Raw genomic sequence first — 19411 nt, 5'->3', positions numbered from 1 at the left:
ATTTGGGGTTAGTTGTTAGTAAAATTAAAGGTAGGATGTGTAGGGTTATAAGTGATAGTTCTCGTGTGTGTGATGGTTGGAGGTTAGTTATGTGGTTTGTGAGTTTTCCTCGTTGAGTGGTGATGATTATATATATTGATTATTAAAGGGCTGAATAGGTTCTACAGCTCCCTGCAAGTTCTTACACAATCCTTTACCAGGGATATAGCCCTGCCTCTTCATAATATTCTTGCTCACTGTAGAGTAGTCATTGGCTAAATGCATTCCTAGTTGTTGTTGAATATCCCTTCCCCACAAGTTAATGGGTAGAGAGACTATGTAAGGCTGAAATTTTCCTGTTTTTCCATCTGCAGTCCAAGTTAATTCTCTTGAACTTAAGTTAGGCGTTTCGGCATACCCTAAACCTTGGAGGGTTCCTGAAGCTTTGGTTAGAGGCCACTTGTGAGGCCAATCTTCCTCCCTGATGATGCTACGATCTGCACCTGTATCTAATAATCCTACAAATTATTTTCCTTCAATGACAATCGTTAACATAGGTCTTTGATCTAAATCCAGGCTAATATAGCTAGCATCTATCCCAGAGGATCCAAAGCCTTTATTTTTCCTAGTTGCTTCTCTTGAAGGGAACATTTGATGACAAGAGGGGATAATCAGTAGCTGTGCAAGCCGATCCCCTTTGTCTATTGAAAAAAGCCCAGAGGGTGATTGGCACATAACCTTAATGTTGCCAGTATAGTCAGGGTCTATGACTCCTGGAAGAACAATCAACCCTCTCATAGTACAGGAAGAGCAGCCGATAACGAGGCCTACGGTCCCTGGGGGGAGAGGCCCATCCAGGTCTGTACTGATAGCCTGTACCTTCATTCTTGGTGTAATTACCAGACCGGAGGCAGCACGGAGGTCCAACCCTGCAGATCCTTCTGTGGCTCTCCTTGGTTCTGCCTCTGAGGCGGCCGCATGTCTAATGTCACTTCCTGTGCTCCATATGTTTGTGGGCCCTGGAGGCGGGGGCCCTTCCTCCCATTTTTTGACCCTGAAGTTGCGTTAGGGATGGGCATACCATTTATGTCTTTAACGGATCTGCATTCATTAGCCCAATGTTTTCCCTTCTTACATCTTGGACACGTACCTGGGGTGCAAACTGAGTTCTTTGAGGCGTCTTTGAAACCATTAGAAGTGTTTATTTTTGGGCAGTTCTTTTTGATATGCCCTGGTCTACCACAGGCAAAACACCCTCCTTTTGAACCTGGTGCTTTTACTGCAGATAAGACTGCGGCTGCTAATCCTGCATTACTGAGAGGACCACCAATCTCCCTGCAAGCTTTTAACCATGTTTCTAGACCTTTCCCTTTCCATGGAGTGATAGCTCTTCTACACTCATTAGGACATTGTTCATAAACCAATTGTTGTATAAGTGGCATGGCTGTCTCTTGATCCCCAAATATTCTTCCTGCGGCCTCTAACATTCTAGCTACAAAATCTGCAAATGGCTCATTTGGTCCTTGGAGAATCTTTGTTAGATTTCCAGAGACCTCTCCCTTATTAGGGATATGTTTCCATGCCTCACTATAGAGTGTGGCTATTTGTCCATATACTTCCACTGGATATGCTGTCTGATTGTTAATCCACTGTCCCTGACCTAGTAGCATGTCCATATTCCAGTGTGGCTGTCCATTTTGTGCATTCAATCTTGCTTGAAATTGTACTTTGTCCATAACTATGGATTTATAATCCAGGTATTGGCCAGGATTAAGGCAAGCTTGAGCTAGTTCAAACCAATCAGATGGTGTAAGAGCACTTTGAGTAAATCTAGATATAAGAGTCTGTGTATAACTAGCATTAGGGCCATACACTTTACAGGCTTCCACCACATCTTTCAGCTGTTTGAAAGGGACGGGCTCAAATGTTCTATTTCGAGTCTGCGGATCTTCATAAACAGGAAATGCAAGTGACAGCTGTCTCCAAGCGCTGGCACGGATGAAATGACATCCGCCAGTTTTTGGGCCTCCCTCTAGAGGTGGCGCAGTAGGTATTACAGAATTCAATTCATACCTACCTTGCTCATATCTAGCGGCTTCCTCTTCTAAAGCTTGTTCATCTTCATAATCTAATTCTTCCTCAGTATCCAATTCTAATTGAGCTAGGGTAGGGTAAATACTTTTGGCCACGTCTTGCCGCTTCTGTTCTTTTTCTTTATTTAGGCCTTTCTTCCTTCTTTTCGACTGTGTTTTATCATTAGTAGATCTCTCTGACATGCTTTCCTGATGATTACTCAGTAATTGTTTAGTTGTTTTTAATACATCCTGATTTGCATTTTCCTTTAGATTATTAAGGACTATATTATGTAAAGTCAATGTCCCTTTACTTACAAACCAGGAGGGATAAGATACGTCCTTTCCTAATTTTTCCCAACAGGTCAAATTCAAATCTCCTGATTTTGCAAACCAAGGTGCTACCGTATCTATTTCTTTCAGCCATTTTTCTAACACTGATTTCTTTACTGATAGTCCTTCTCTATTTAATAGAGTTTGTAGTGGTGTAAGCCACTCTTTCATGTTCACCCCTTGATTATTGCCCATTTTTCTCGCGTTTATCTACACGCGGCTGTTAGTAATGCCTCTTTATTTACAAAGGACTTATTTTACTTTCGTTTTCCCTTTCAATCGGGTCACAACAGCACAGGCAAACTCTATCTGACTGATGACACCTCAGAAAAAAACAACAACCTAGTACCACCAAAAACCAAACAATTATAGCTAGGATAAAAATGATAGCGTCCCTATCTGAAGAGAAGATCATACCTTTGATTAACACTCACCTCCACGTGTGACGTTCTGGATCCTCTTCAGCCCGCCCTGTGCCTGGTGCCTTAGGAGTTCCCGGGTTTCAGCACCAGCTGTTGCCTGCCATCCCACGGCCCGCGTAAGGAAGACGCGCAACACGAAGATTCTTCGTCTATCACGCTTTATTGAGGCACTCGGTTGAGGGGAGAGCTGAGGCGCAGGGCCCCGAAGCAGGGAATTGCTGCTGCTTATATGCTGCTCAAGAACTACGGGTCATGCTGTGATAGGCTATGTAAGGTAGGGCGCCACCAGGCTTTTCGGGATTGGCTAGTCCTTGTTGCTAGGCTGATTACGTGTATACCGCAGAACGAGAGAAAAACAACACGTGTTGTTGGCTGGTTGCCCAGCGCCATCTTGTAATGGCGTCCACAATAAATGAAGACCACATGAGAACAGGAATAGGCAGAGTGCTAGAGAGGTCCCCAAAAATCCACAATGATACATCCTCTATAGACTGCTGGCAACGGTGGAGAGAAAGCCTGATCTGACCTAGTTCGGTGATCAGATGGCTAAACAACCTAACTGTTGTGCTGCAACTCTTGTCCAATAACTGATGGAAGTGGATGCAGAGATCCTCAGCCAGGCTCCAGGTGGAGCTCCAGGAGTCCAATTTTCGAGAAAGAGGAGGGTCTGCAAGAGTGTGAATTGTTGAATCCAAGATTGCAAAAAGCACAGGGACAAATAGCCAAACGAATGGAAGCACATGAATTATGAACCAAAGGCTGTGGAGCCCCCAGCTGGATCAGGGCCTCTGGATAAATGAGACAATTGAATAGCTTGATCTGCTTGGGAGGCACCCAGTCTGTGGGATCAGGATCTGTCCTTAGTGCATGAGCTGGCTGTTTGAAACCTTGGGTTTACACAGGGACACTTTGCTCAGTCTGGAAAGAGGTGACAGGACCTGCCTGTACTGAATCCACCAGGTTTAAATGAATCCCAGGGGTGCTTTGATCCTGGAGGATATGGGAATGGAGTGGAGGGGCTGGGGGGAAGGTGGGTTGGGGGTGCGAGGGGGGAGGACAGGGGAACCCATGGCTGATGCATAAAATTTAAAACACATAATAATAAAGAAAGAAAAAAAGTTTTAAAAAAGCCTGCTTTTGGATGTTTTGCTAAATTTTTCAAAGTTAATGGTTAGATTGAGAATATTGCTTTTCAATATGGGTTTGTAGGAATTGTATAAGTTTTGGTTATTTCTAACCAGGTTTGAGATTTTGTTTAAAAAATTATAAAGAAAAGGAGGAGTTATGAGTGAATTAATGTTGATTATATTTGCAGAAATTATGTTAAACCTAGTGGTATTAATGCACCCTGGTTTTGTGGAGTTAAGGAAATATTTAAGTTTGATGTGAATACATCAGAAGTTTTTCCTATGTTCTGTTAGCAAGAAAATTCAAATGATTCTATTAACAGTTAAAGTTGTAAGACTGAGACAATTGTTAACTATATATAGCACCATTTATGTTAATTCAAAGTAAAGTGTTTGCTTTGAGTTGTAAAATTGGGAGAATTGTGACTATGTATAGCAATATTTATGTTAACCTGTTAATGGTAATGATGAAGTTAAGGGATTCTTTAAGTTTGGGATTGCATTAAGTTTTTGGTTTAGAATGGGCTTGATGCAGCTAAAGACTGCTGTAGTCACCTTGGACCTAATTCAAAAAAGAAATGCCATCTATATCATCCTCTATTCCTATACTGGGAGGTGTAACAGCTATGGAGATTGCTGTAAGCTATTAATAATGAGTTATTTTTTATATATTAAGAAAGGGGGACCTGTGGGAGCCTGTTTTCCGGTTCCTTGTGGCTTTACCCAGCATGTCCGCATAGAGGATGATTAGGGCCAGGGGCCTGAGTGCAGGTGTCTGAAATGGTCTACACTTGGCTGTGCTGGGGGAGGAGGTCTTTTGCTCCACCCCCTTGGCGTCTCTATAAATACCCTGGGACAGAGACAGTCAGGCCCCATTGGAAAAGGTTCCAGGCCCTCTTGAAGCTACCCTTTATATTCTGTTTATCTCCGTACTATAAATCATTCTAATATTTCCTGCTACTCACACTCAAGAAAACTCTAGGGAGCTGTGGGGTTGGTGGGTAAATGCCCCACACTTTAGCAATGAGCCCTTATCATTAATTTGTACAGAGCAACTAATAGCCTTGGCAACAGCCTGGGCTGTTCGAGGTTTTCCCTGAGACCCCTTTGGCAAATGATTTTGGACAACTGAGATGTAAACCATTCCCCAAACTAGAAGCTTCATTTGATGATGAGAGATGTCCCTGGTAGCTACATTTCCCCCATTGTTTGGCAATATCATTTAGATAGTCTTTTTACACATATATATTTTCCAAAGCCTCTGCTTTATTAGATTTCTATATGATACTTCAAATGGCCCTAGTTTTAGCTGTCCCTTTCTCTATTTCCTCCTTTACCCTCTCTTCCTTCCCTCTTCCCATTTAATCCTCTCATTCCTTTCTCTAGTTCCTCTTCCATCCACAATTATAAATTTTATTTTCCCTGTCTGAGGATGATTCTTCCCTTTCCCCAGTACCTTACTCTGTACCTAATCTCTATGGTTACATAGATTGTAGCTTGCTTATTGAAGACTTAATAGCTAACGTCCACATATAAGAGACCATATGTCATATTTGTCTTTCTAGGTCTTTTTTTTCTTAAAGGTTTACTTATTTATTTAAAGATTTTTTTAAAAATTTTATGTATCACCCACTGTTCCCCTTCCCTCCCTTTCTCCTGCTCCCCCTACCTCCCCCATCTTACTCACATCCATTCTTCATAGTGGGTAAGGCCTCGGTCTTACTCAGGATGATTTTTTTCTAAATCCACCCATTTACTTGAGAATTTCATATTTAATTTTTAACATCTCAGTAATAGTTCACTATGCAAATATACCACATATTCTTTATTCACTTATCCATCAATGGACATCTAGTCTATTTCTAATTTCTGGCTATTATGAGTAGAGCTGCAAAGACTGTGGTTGAGCAAGTGATAGGATGAAACACCATTTGGATATATGCCCAAGAGTGGTGTAGCTGGATCTTGAGGTAGATTGAACCTCTTCTTCCTGAGTAACTGCAACAGTGACTTCCATAGTGGCTGTGTAAGTTTGCACTTCCACCAGCAATAGATGAGTGTTGCCCTTAATTCACAACTTCACCAGCAAAAGCTGTCATTTATTTCTTTGATCTTGGCCATTCTGACTGGTGTAAAATGGAATCTCAAGCTAGCTTTGATTTGCATTACCCTGATGACTAAGAATGTTAAAAATTTATTACTAAGTCTTTCACAGCCATTTCTGTTTCTTTTTGGAATTCTGCTTAGATCTGTACCTCATTTTTTAGTTGGGTTGTTTTCTTGAGGTCCAGCTTTTTGAGTTCTTTATATAGTTTAGATGTTAGCCCTCTATCCAATGTATAGTTCATAAAAATCTCTTCCCATTCTGAAGCCTGTGCTTTGTCTGAATGATGGTGTACTTTGCTGTACAGAACATTTCAGTTTCATGAGGTCATGTTTATTGGGTTTTTTTTTGTGCCTGTTTTATCGATGTTCTGATCACGAAGTCTTTTCCTATGCCAATGAGTTGAAGACTGTTCTCCACTTTCTCTTCTATCACATCCAGTGTAAATAGTCTTAAGTTGATGGCTTTGATCCCTTTGGAGTTGAGTTTTATACAAGGTAATAGAATGGATCTACTTGCATTCTTCTACCTACAGCCATTCAAGTAGACTAGTGAATTTGTTGATGTATTTTTTCTGGCTTCTTTATAAAAATAATTAGGGATCCATAGGTAAATAAACTTAGGTCTGTGTCTAAAATTCTATTCCATTGAAAAACATGGTTGTTTTGTGCCAATATCATGCTGTTTTTACTAGTAGTAAAATTTGAGGTCTGGGATGGTGATATCTCCAACAGTTCTTTTACAATTGGAGTACTAAAACACTACTAGGAGTGTTTTAAATACTGTTTTTGTTTTTGTGTTTCCACATATGTTTGTTAGTGTTAACTTGACACAAGCTAGAGTTATCAGAGTAGAGGGTGCCTCAACTGAGAAAATGTCTCCAAAATATTGGCTATAGGTGCCTGTGGGCTTTTCTTAATGATAGATGTGGGGGGGGCATCCCATTGTGGGTGGGGTCACCCTTGCTGTAGTGGTACTGGGTTCTCTAAGAAAGTGGTTGAGCAAACCATGTGCAACAAGCTAGTAGACACCATGCCTCCACAGCCTCTGTATCAGGCCCTGCCTCCAGGTTCCTTCTATGCTTGAGTTCCTATCCAGGCTTCCTTCAGTGATGGGCTATGGTATGGAAAATAAGCCAAATAAACTTTCTTCCCCAACTTTGTTTTGGTGATGCTGTTTATCATTATCATAGCAATAGTAACCCTAAGTAGAAACCATACAAAGCTAAAATTTGTTCTTTCAAGTTATGTGTTGGGATTTTGACAGGGATTGCATTGAATATGTAGATTGCTTTGGTCAGATAGTGATTTTTCACTATAGTAATCCTATGGATCCATGAGCATGAGAGATCTTTTCATCTTCTGATATGTTCAGTTTCTTTCTTCAGTGTCTTAAAGTTTTTGTCAAATTTAAGTCTTTCACTTGCTTTGTTAAGAGTAACTCCAAGATACTGTATTTCTTATAGGTTATTGTGAAAGGTATAGTCCCAGATGTGTAACTGATTTTTGTGCATTAATTTTATATCCTGCTACTTTGCTGGAAGTGTTATCATCTGTAGGAATTTTCTAGTGGAATTTTTAGGGCCACTTGTGAATAGTCATATCTGCAAATGATACTTTGACTCCTTCCATTCCTATTTGTGCCCCCTTGATCTCCTTAAGTTGTCTTCTTGCTCTAGTAAAGACATCAAATACTATGGTGAATAGATAGAGACAGTGAACAACCCTGTCTTGTTTCTGATTTTAGTGGAAATGCTTTGAGATTGTTGCCATTTAGGTTGATGTTGGCTATAGGCTTGCTGTAAAACTGCCTCTCTTATTTTGAGGTACTTCCCCTGTATTCCCAGTCTCTCCAATGCTTTTATCTTAAAGGAGTGGTGGATTTTGTCAAAGACCTTTAGTGCATCAAATGAGTTGATCATGTGGTTTCTGTCTTTCTGTCTGTTTACATACAGTGTTACTTTTATCAATTTACCTATGTTGAACCATCCCTGCATCTCTAGGATAAAACACACTTAATTATGATGGATTTTCACTGCTCTACATGCGGCAGGACCTGGGAGAATGAAGCCAATAAATGAGGGAGATGACAATATCATGCAATAGCTAAATTTATTTTTAGACCCAGACAATTTATATTGAGGGCTAAGAAATGTCACATGAGAAAAGTTATCATGAGTTCAAGCTGTATACAATCACAAGGACAAGTCTCATGTGGCACAAACATGCTTTTCCATAGAGGCATATAAAGAATAATTTAAACATTTTATTGAATAACAAGCAATGATGAGGAATATGAGGTAAATTCATTCCTATTAAGCATTTTGAAGGAACCTGGTCACACGATTCTTGATATCTTGGAGTGTTCTTGCAAGCGTTCAAAATTCTCACATGATTCCATTCCTGGACTGTGTTCTGACAATGGATGATCTCTTTGATGTGTTCTTGTATTCAGTTTGCAAGTATTTTATTGAGAATTTTTGCATTCTCATTACAGAACAAGGGAAATAGATCTGTAATTCTCTTTCTTTGTTGGATCATTATGTAGTTGAGCTATCAAGTAACTGTGGCCTCCTAAAAAGAACTGGGCAATATCCCTTCTATTTCTATTTTCATGGAATAATTTGAGGAGTTTAGATGTTAATTCTTTGAAAGTCTGGTAGAATTCTGAGCTAAATCAATCTAGCCTTGAGATTTTTCTGTTTGGAAGACTTGCAGTGCTCTATTTCACTAGAGGCTATAGGCCTGTTTAAAATGCTAATCTCATCTTGATTTACTTTTAGTAAATACTGTCTATCAAGAAAATTATACAACACACCCTTCCTGCACCCATTGGGAATAAGAGGTAAGGCCCCATCTCCTGACTGGATAGCCCAGTTACAAGACAAACCAAAAATAGGAAGAAATCAATAAATCCCTTAAAGAAACCCAAGAAATAAAAAAAAAAAAAAACAGGTGAAGGAAACAGTTCAAAACATGAAACATGAAATAGAGGTTATAAAGAAAACATAAGAATCAAAGGCATTGAAGATACCATAGAGGCAATAGATTCATTGGTCAAAGAAAATGCTAAATACAACAAATTCTTAACACAAAACATCCAGGAAATCTGGGACACCATGAAAAGACCAAACCTAAGAACAATAGAGATATAAGAAAGAGATGAATTCCCCGTAACACTGAATGCCCACATAAAGAAGCTGGAGAAATCTCATGCTACTGACTTGACAGCACACCTGAAAGCCCTTGAACAGGAAGAAACAAAGTCTCCCAGGAGGAACAGACGCCAGGAAATTATCAAATTGAGAGCTGAAATCAATAAAATAGAAATAAAGAGAACAATACAAAAGATTAATGAAACAAAGAGTTGGTTCCTTGAGAAGATCAACAAGATAGACAATCCCTTATCCAAACTAACCAAAAGACAGACAGCATCCAAATTAAAATCAGAAATGAAAAGGGGGACATAACAACAGACAATGAGGAAATCCAGAGAATCATCAGGTCATACTTCAAAAACCTCTACTCCACAAAATTGGAAAATCTAAAAGAAATGGATAATTTTCTGGATAGGTAGCACATACCTAAGTTAAATCAAGACCAGATAAACCATTTAAACAGTCCAATAACCCCTAAGTAAATAGAATCAGTTATTAAAAGTCTCCCAACCAAAAAAAGCCCTGGACCTGATGGTTTCACGACAGAATTCTACCAGATCTTCAAAGAAGACCTAATACCAATACTCTTTAAATTGTTCCACACAATAGAAGCAGAAGGTATATTACCAAACTCCTTCTATGGGGCTACAATTACCCTGATTCCTAAACCAAACAAAGATGCAACAAAGAAAGAACTACAGACCGATCTCTCTCATGAACATTGATGCAAAAATACTCAATAAAATTCTGGCAAACAGACTGCAAGAACACATCAAAACAATTAGCCACCATGATCAAGTAGGCTTCATCCTGGGGATGCAAGGGTGGTTCCAAATATGAAAGTCCATCAATGTAATACACCATATAAAAAACTCAAAGAAAAAAACCATGATCATCTCACTAGATGCAGAAAAGTCATTTGACAAAATCCAACACCCCTTCATGATAAAGGTCTTGGAGCGATCAGGAATACAGGATACATACCTAAACATAATAAAGGCAATCTACAGCAAGCCAACAGCAAACATCAAATTAAATGGAGAGAAACGCAAAGCAATAGCACTAAAATCAGGAACAAGGCAAGGCTCTCCCCTCTCCCCATACTTATTCAATATAGTACTTGAAGTTCTAGCCAGAGCTATAAAACAACATAAAGAGATTAAGGGGATACAAATTGGAAAGGAAGAAGTCAAGCTCTCCCTACTTGCAGATGACATGATAGTATATATGAGTGACCCCAAAAATTCAACCAAGGAACTGATACAGCTAATAAAAACCTCCAGCAACTTTGCAGGATACAAGATCAACACAAATCAGTAGCCCTCCTATATACAGTAGACAAACAGGCTCAGAAGGAAATCAGAGATACATTACCCTTTACAATAGCCAAAAATGATATAAAATACCTTGGGGTTATGCTAACTAAGCATGTGAGAAACCTATATGACAAGAACTTTAAGTCCCTGAAAAAAGAAATTGAAGATGTCAGAAAATGGAAAGATCTCTCATGCTCATGGATAGGCAGGATTAACATAGTAAAAATGGCGACCTTACCAAAAGCAATCTACAGATTCAACACAATCCCCATCAAATTACCAACACTCTTCACAGATCTGGAAAGAATAATACTCAACTTCATATGGAAAAACAAAAAACCCAGGATAGCCAAAAGAATCCTGTACAATAAATAAATCAACCTCTGGAGGCATCACAATCCATGACCTCAAGCTCTACTATAGAGCTACTGTAATAAAAATAGCTTGGAACTGGCAGAAAAACCGACATGTGGACCAATGGAATTGAATTGAAGACCCTGACATTAACCCGCACACCTATGAACATATAATTTTTGACAAAGAAGCCAAAACTGTACAGTGGAAAAAAGAAGTCATCTTCAACAAACGGTGCTGGCATAAATGGATGTCAATGTGTAGAAGGCTGCAGATAGATCCATATCTGTCACCATGCACAAAACTTAAATCCAAGTGGATCAAAGACCTCAACATAAATCCAGCTACTCTGAACCTGATAGTAGAGAAAGTAGGAAGTACTCTTGAACACATTGGCACTGGAGATCACCAGTAGCATAGACACTGAGAGAAACAATCAATGGGACCTGTTGAAACTGAGAAGCTTTTGTAGAGCAAAGGATATGGTCAACAAGACAAAGCAACAGCCTACAGAATGGGAAAAGGTCTTCACCAACCCCACATCTGACAGAGGGCTGATATCCAGAATATATAAAGAACTCAAGAAATTAGACATCAAAATGCCCAACAGTCCAATTAAGAAATGGGCTATAGAACTAAACAGAGAATTCTCCACAGAGGAAGTTCAAATAGCTGAACGACATTTAAGGAATTGCTCAACATCCCTAATTATCCGGGAAATGCAAATCAAAATGACACTGAGATACTACCTTACACCTGTCAGAATGGCTAAGACCAATAGCACAGAAGACAGCTTATGCTGGAGAGGATGTGGAGCAAGGGGAACTCTCCTCCACTGCTGGTGGGAATGCAAGCTTGTGCAGCCACTTTGGAAATCAATATGGCACTTCCTTAGAAAATTGGGAATCCATCTCCCCCAAGACCCAGCTGTAGCACTCTTGGGCATATACCCAAGGAATGCTCAATCATACCACAAGGGCATTTGCTCAGCTATGTTCATAGCAGCATTATTTGTAATTGCCAGAACCTGGGAACAACCTAGATGCCCTTTAACTGAAGAATGGATAACACAAATGTGGTACATATACACAATGGAGTACTACTCAGCAAAGAAAAACAATGACATCATGAGGTTTGCAGGCAAATGGGTGGATCTAGAAAAAATCATCCTGAGTCAGGTAACCCAGACTCAGAAGGACAAACACGGTATGTACTCACTCATAGGAGGATATTAGATGTAAAACAAAGATGACTAGACTGCTACGCAACTCCAGGGAGACTACCTAGAAAAGGGGACCCTAGGAAAGACCCAAGGATCACCCAATGACAGAGAAATGGATGAGATCTACATGAACAACCTGGATGACAGTGGGAGTAATGAAGGGCAAGATTTGAGGGAAAGAAAGCTTAAGGGAGCAGGAGATCCCAGCTGGATCAAGAACAAAAAGGGAGAAGTAGGAATAACAGACCATGATAAATGAAGACCACATGAGAACAGGAATAGGCAGAGTGCTGGAGAGGTCCCCAAAAATCCACAATGACACATCCTCTGTAGACTGCTGGCAATGGTCAAGAAAAGCCTGATCTGACCTAGTTTGGTGATCAGATGGCTAAACAACCTAACTGTTGTGCTGCAACTCTTGTCCAATAACTGATGGAAGTGGATGCAGAGATCCTCAGCCAGGCTCCAGGTGGAGCTCCAGGAGTCCAATTTTCGAGAAAGAGGAGGGTCTGCAAGAGTGTGAATTGTTGAATCCAAGATTGCAAAAAGCACAGGGACAAATAGCCAAACGAATGGAAGCACATGAATTATGAACCAAAGGCTGTGGAGCCCCCAGCTGGATCAGGGCCTCTGGATAAGTGAGACAATTGAATAGCTTGATCTGCTTGGGAGGCACCCAGTCTGTGGGACCAGGATCTGTCCTTAGTGCATGAGCTGGCTGTTTGAAACCTTGGGCTTACACAGGGACACTTTGCTCAGTCTGGAAAGAGGTGACAGGACCTGCCTGTACTGAATCCACCAGGTTTAAATGAATCCCCAGTGGTGCCTTGATTCTGGAGGATATGGGAATGGAGGGGAGGGGCTGGGGGGAAGGTGGGGGTGGGGTGGGAGAGCGGAGGACAGGGGAACCCATGGCTGATGTATAAAATTTAAAACACATAATAATAAAGAGAAAAAAAGAAAGAGATGAATTGCAGCTCAAAGTCACAGAGAATATATTCAACAAAATCATAGAAGAAAACTTTTCCAACCTAAAGAAAGACAAACCTATGAAGGTACAAGCTTACAGAACCCCAAATAGAATAGGCCAAAAGAAAGTCCCCTCACCACATAATAATCAAAACAACATAGAGAATAAAGAAAGAATATTAAGAGCAGCAAAGGAAAACGTCAAATTACATATAAAGGCAGACCTATCAGAATTACACCCGACTTCTCAACAGAAACTCTGAAAGCCAGAAGTTCCTAGATAGACATTCTGCAGACACTAAGACTATGGATGCCAGCCCAGACTACTATACCCAACAAAGCTTTCAATCACCACATATGGAGAAAACAAGATATTTCATGAAAAACAGGATTTAAAAATTATACATCCACAAATCCAGCCCTACAGCAAGTACTAGAAGAGAAACTCCAATCCAAGGAAGTTAGCTGCAACTACCAAGACACAGGCAATAGATAACCTCACACCAACAAAGCCCAAAAAAGAAAAGTACACACACACACAATACCAGTACCAACAAAGCTCCAAAAAGGAAAATACACACACACTATTTCAGCACCAACAAAACCAAAAATAAAAGAAATTAACAATCACTGATCATTAATATCCCTTAATACCAATGGATTCAATTCACCTATAAAAAGACACAGGCTAACAGAATATGTATGGAATCAGGATTTATCCTTCTCTGCATGCAAGAAACACACTTCAACCTCAAAGACAGACATTACCTCAGAGTAAAGGGTTGAGAAAAAACATTTCAAATCCAATGGACATAAGAAACAAACTGGTGTAGATATCCTGATATCTAACAAAATAGACTTCAAACTAAAGTTAATCAAAAGAGATAGAGGACATTTAATAATCATTACATGAAAAAATCCATCAAGATGAAGTCTCAATTCTGAATATTTATGCCCCAAACACAAGGGTACCTACATTTGTAAAAGAAACATTACTAAATCTTAAATCACCCATCAAACCCCACATACTAATAGTGGGAGACTTCAACACCCCACTCTCACCACTAGACAGGTTTATCAGACAGAAACTTAACAGAGAAATAAGGAAACTAACAGATGTTATGACTCAAATGGACCTAACAGACCTCTATAGAACATTTCGCCCAAACACAAAAGAATATACCTTCTTCTTAGCACCCCATGGAACTTTCTCCAAAATTGATCACACACTTGGTAACAAAGCAAATCCCAACAGACACTTAAAAATTGGAATAACTCTCTATAACTTACGGGACTACCATGACTTAAAGTTAGAATTCAACAACACAAATTGCAGAAAGCCTACAAACTCATGGAAACTGAACAATGATCAACTGAATCATCAATGGATCAAGGAAAGAAAGAAATTAAAGACTTCCTAGAATTCAACAAAAATGAATGCACAACATACCCAAACTTGTGGGACACTATGAAAGCAGTGCAAAGAGTGAAGTTTATAGCACTAAATGCACACGTAAGAAAGTGGAGAAATCTCACACTAGCAACCTAAGAACACAACTGAAGGCTCTAGAACAAAAGGAAGCAAACTCACCCAGGAGGAGCAGATGACAGGAAGTAATCAAACTGAGAGCTGAAATCAATGAAATAGAAACAAAGAGAATAATACAAAGAATCAAAACAAAAAGTTGGTTCTTTGAGAAAATCAACAAGATAGACAAACATTTATCCGAATTAACCAGAAAGCAAAGAGAGAATATCCAAATTAACAAAATCAGAAGTGAAAAAGGGGACATAATAATAGACACTGAGGAAATCCAATTAATCATTGGGTCATACTTCAAAAACCAGAACTCCACAAAATTGGAAAATTTAAAAGAAATGGACAATTTTCTGCATAGGTACCACATACCAAAATTAAATCAAGACCAGATAAACTATTTAAATAGATCTATAACCTCTAAGGAAATAGAAGTAATTATTAAAAGTCTCCCAACTAAAAAAAGCCCAGGACCAGATGGTTTCAGTGCAGAATTCTACTAGATTTCAAAAAGCTAATACCAATGTTCCTGAAACTGTTCCAAACAATAGAAACAGAAGGAACATTGCCAAACTCTTCTTATGAGACTAGTTACCCTGATAGCCAAACCACACAAAGATGCAACTAGGAAAGAGAACTACAGGCCAATCTCCCTCATGAACACTGATGTAAAAACACTCAATAAAATACTGGCAAACTGAATCCAAGAACACATAAAAATAATCATTCACCATGATCAAGTAAACTTCATCTCAGAGATGCATGGATAGTTCCACATACAAAAATCTGTCAATGTAATCCACCATATAAACAAACTGAAAGAAAAAAAACAGATCTGGCCCAGAACTCCCATCCAGACCAGAGGTGAGAGATTGGGTTCATACCCAGGGAGGCCTGCCCCTAGGTTCCATCCTGGGCCCCAGCCATTCCTGGGGAAGACCTGCCCAACTTGGCCCCAGTTGCTGGCCAGCAGGCAGGGCTCCTGCAGGAAGGTTCCCCTTCTTCAAGACACCCCAGAAGATCCTGCAATCTACATGCCCTGCCCCAACACCCATACACTGAGACCCCCTCCACTTCCTGAGACTTAGAGACCAAACCCCAGCTCCCATCTGGCCCAGAGAGCTCCTATCCAGATCAGAGAGCTCCCATCCAGCCCAGAGAAAGAAAGAGCTCTCATTGAACAAAGAGCCATTATTGAACCAAGAATAAACTCAGGAGACAGGGAAACTGCCAGGCCTGATTAGACCAAGAGTGGCTTTCTGAGAAGTAGAATTGGCCACCTCTCATTGGACCAAGAGAGGTTTCCCGAAACACCAAATCTGTCAGCTCTGACTGGACCAAGAGCCCTAATAAGACCAAGAATGGATCCAAGATCAGCTTGCTGAGACACAGAAGCTACCTGCTCCAATTAGACCAAGAGCTAAGATTAGACCCAGAAGGGCCCCCTGAGACAGAGACACAACAAACACAGAGTGGACCAACAACTACTCACTCAGACATAGGCACTTCTTATACCTACAAGATGAGGAGATGGGCAGATGTCAAGGCAGAAGTACATACAACAACTTAAAGAGCAATACAGCATCACCAGAATCTAGCCCTCCTCCAACAGCAAGACCCGAATATCACATGGTGAAAGAAGCAAAAGAAAGCAACCTTAAGAATAGCATCATGAGGATGCTAGAGGCCTTTCAATAAAAAAATCAAAAATGAAATTGAAGAAAATATAAACAAAAAAGTGGAGGAAATCAATAAAGAAAATGAGAAAAAGTCAAAGAAAAAATGGGAAGAAATCTATAAAGAACTAGAGGAAAAGACAAATAAAAAAATGGAAGGAAACAATAAATACCTTAAAGAAAACCATGAAAAAGCAATGAAAGAAGTGAGGAAACAATTCAAGACCTGAGAAGGGAAATAGAAACAATGAAGAAGACACAAACAGAGGGAATGCTGGAAATAGAAATCTGAGTAAATGAACAGGAAACATAGATGCAAGCATAACCAACAGAATACAAAAGATGGAAGAGAGAATCTCTGGTGTAGAGGATACAATGGAGGAAATGGATTCATCAGTCAAAGAAAATACCAATGCCAAAAAAAAAAAAAATCATAACACAAAATGTCGAAAAAATCTGGAACACCATGAAAAGACCAAGCCTATGAATAATAGGGATAGAGGAAGGAGAATACCAACTCAAAGGCGCAGAAAATATATTTAACAAGATCATAGAAGAAAACTTCCCCAACTTAAAGAAGGAAATGCCTATGAAGATACAAGAAGCCTTTAGAACACCAAACAGACTAGACCCCCCAAAAAAGTCCTCTCACCACATAATAATTAAACAACTAAATGTACAGAATAAAGAAAAAATATTGCCAGGCAGTGGTGGTGCACGCCTTTAATCCCAGCACTCAGGAGGCCTCCGTGAGTTCGAGGCCAACCTGGGGTACCACGTGAGCTCCAGAAAAGGTGCAAAGCTACACAGAGAAACCCTATCTCGAAAAACCAAAAAAAAAAATTTTTTTTTTAAGGGCAGGAAGTGACTTATAAAGGCAAACCCATTAGAATAACACCCAATTTCTCAATGGAGACTTTGAAAGCCAGATGGACCTGGACAGATGTAATGTAGATGCTAAGAGACCATGGATGCCAGCCTAGACCAATATACCCAGCAAAACTTTCAATCATCATAGATGGAGTGAACAAGACCTTCCAAGACAAAACCAGATTTTAACAATACTTATCCACAAACCCAGCCCTACAGAAAGCCTTAGAAGGAAAATTCCAACCTAAGGAAGTCAGATACACCCTTGAAAACACAGGCAATAGATAATACCACAGCAGTAAATCCCAAAGAAGAGAAGTACACACACACTACCACCAAAAAAATAAAAATAGCAACAGGAATGAACAATCACTGGTCATTAATATCCCTTAATATCAATGGAATTAATTCACCTATAAAAAGACAGAAAGGATACAAAAGCAGAACCCATCTTTCTGTTGCATACAAGAAACACACCTCAAATTCAAAGATAGACACTACCTAGGAATAAAAGGCTGGGGACTGTTTTACTAATCAAACAGTCTTAAGAAATAAGCAAGTGTAGCCATCCTAATATCCAGCAAAATAGACCTCAAACTAAAATCAATCAAAAGAGGTCAAGAAGGGCATTGCACACTGATCACAGGAAAGATCCACCAAGATAAAGTTTCAATTCTGAACATTTATGCCCCAAACACAAGAGCACCCACATATGTAAAAGAAACATTACTAAAGCTTAAATCACATATAAAACCCCACACATTAATACTGGGAGACTTCAACACCCCACTTTCACCTCTGGACAGATCTGCCAAACCAAAACTTAACAGAGAAATAAAGGACTTAACTGATGTTATCACTCAAAAAATGGACTTATTGATATCAACAGAACATTCCATCCTAACAAAGAATATACCTTCTTGTCAGCACCCCATGGAACCTTCTCTAAAATGAACCACATAATTGGCCACAAAGCAAATCCCAACAGAAACTAAAAAATTGGAATAACCTCCTGTGTTTTATCAGACCACCATGGTTTAAAGTCAGTTTCAACAACAACAAAAACTACATAAAGCCTACAATCTCATGGAAACTAAACAACACTCAACTGAATCACCAATGGGTTAAAGAAGAAATAAAGAAAAAAATTAAAGACTTCCTAGAGATCAATGAAAATGAATACACCACATACCCAAACTATGAAAGCAGTGCTAAGAGGAAAATTCATAGCACTATATGCCCACATAAAGAAGTTGGAGAAATCTCACACTAGTGACTTAACAGCACACCTGAAAACTCAAGAACAAGAAGAAGCAAAGTCTCTCAGGAAGAATAGATGCCAAAGAATAATAAATTGAGAGCTGAAATGAATATAATAGAAACAAAGAGAACAATACAAATAATTAATGAAACAAAGAGTTGGTTCTTTGAGAAAACTAACCAAAAGGCAGAGAGAGAGCATCCAAATTGGCAGAGTCAGAAATGATAAGGGAGACATAACAACTAATACTGAGAAAATCCAGAGAATCATCAGGTCTTATTTCAAAAACCTCTAATCCACAAAACTGGAAAATCTAAAAGAAATGGATAATTTTCTGGATAGGTACACATACCTAAGTTAAATCAAGACCACATAAATTATTTAAATAGTCCAATAATCCCTAAGGAAATAGACACAGTCATTAAGTCTCCCAACCAAAAAAGCCCAGAACCAGATGGTTTCAGTACAGAATTCTACCAGATCTTCAAAGAAGACTTAATACCAATACTCTTTAAATTGTTCCGCACAATAGAAACAGAAGGAACATTACCAAACTCCTTCTATGAGGCTACAATTACCCTGATTCCCAAGCCAAACAAAGATGCAACAAAGAACTACATACAGACCAATCTCCCTCATGAACATTGATGCAAAAATACTCAATAAAATACTGGCAAACAGACTCCAAGGACATATCAAAACAATTTTCCACCATAATCAAATAGGCTTCATCCCAGGAATACAAGGGTGGTTCAACATATGAAAGTCTGTCAATGTAATACACCATATAAACAAACTGAAAGAAAAAAAACCACATGATCATCTCACTAGATGCTGAAAAGACATTTGACAAAATCCAACACCCCTTCATGATAAAGGTCTTGGAGAGATCAGAAATACAAGGAATATACCTAAACATAATAAACACAATTACAGCAAGCCAGCAGCCAACATCAAAGTAAATGGAGAGAAACTCAGTGATTCCACTAAAATCAGGAACAAGGCAAGGCTG

This window comes from Onychomys torridus, chromosome 6, assembly GCF_903995425.1.
Source record: "Onychomys torridus chromosome 6, mOncTor1.1, whole genome shotgun sequence".
NCBI lineage: Eukaryota > Metazoa > Chordata > Mammalia > Rodentia > Cricetidae > Onychomys > Onychomys torridus.
Note: the sequence above shows the minus strand (reverse complement) of the source record.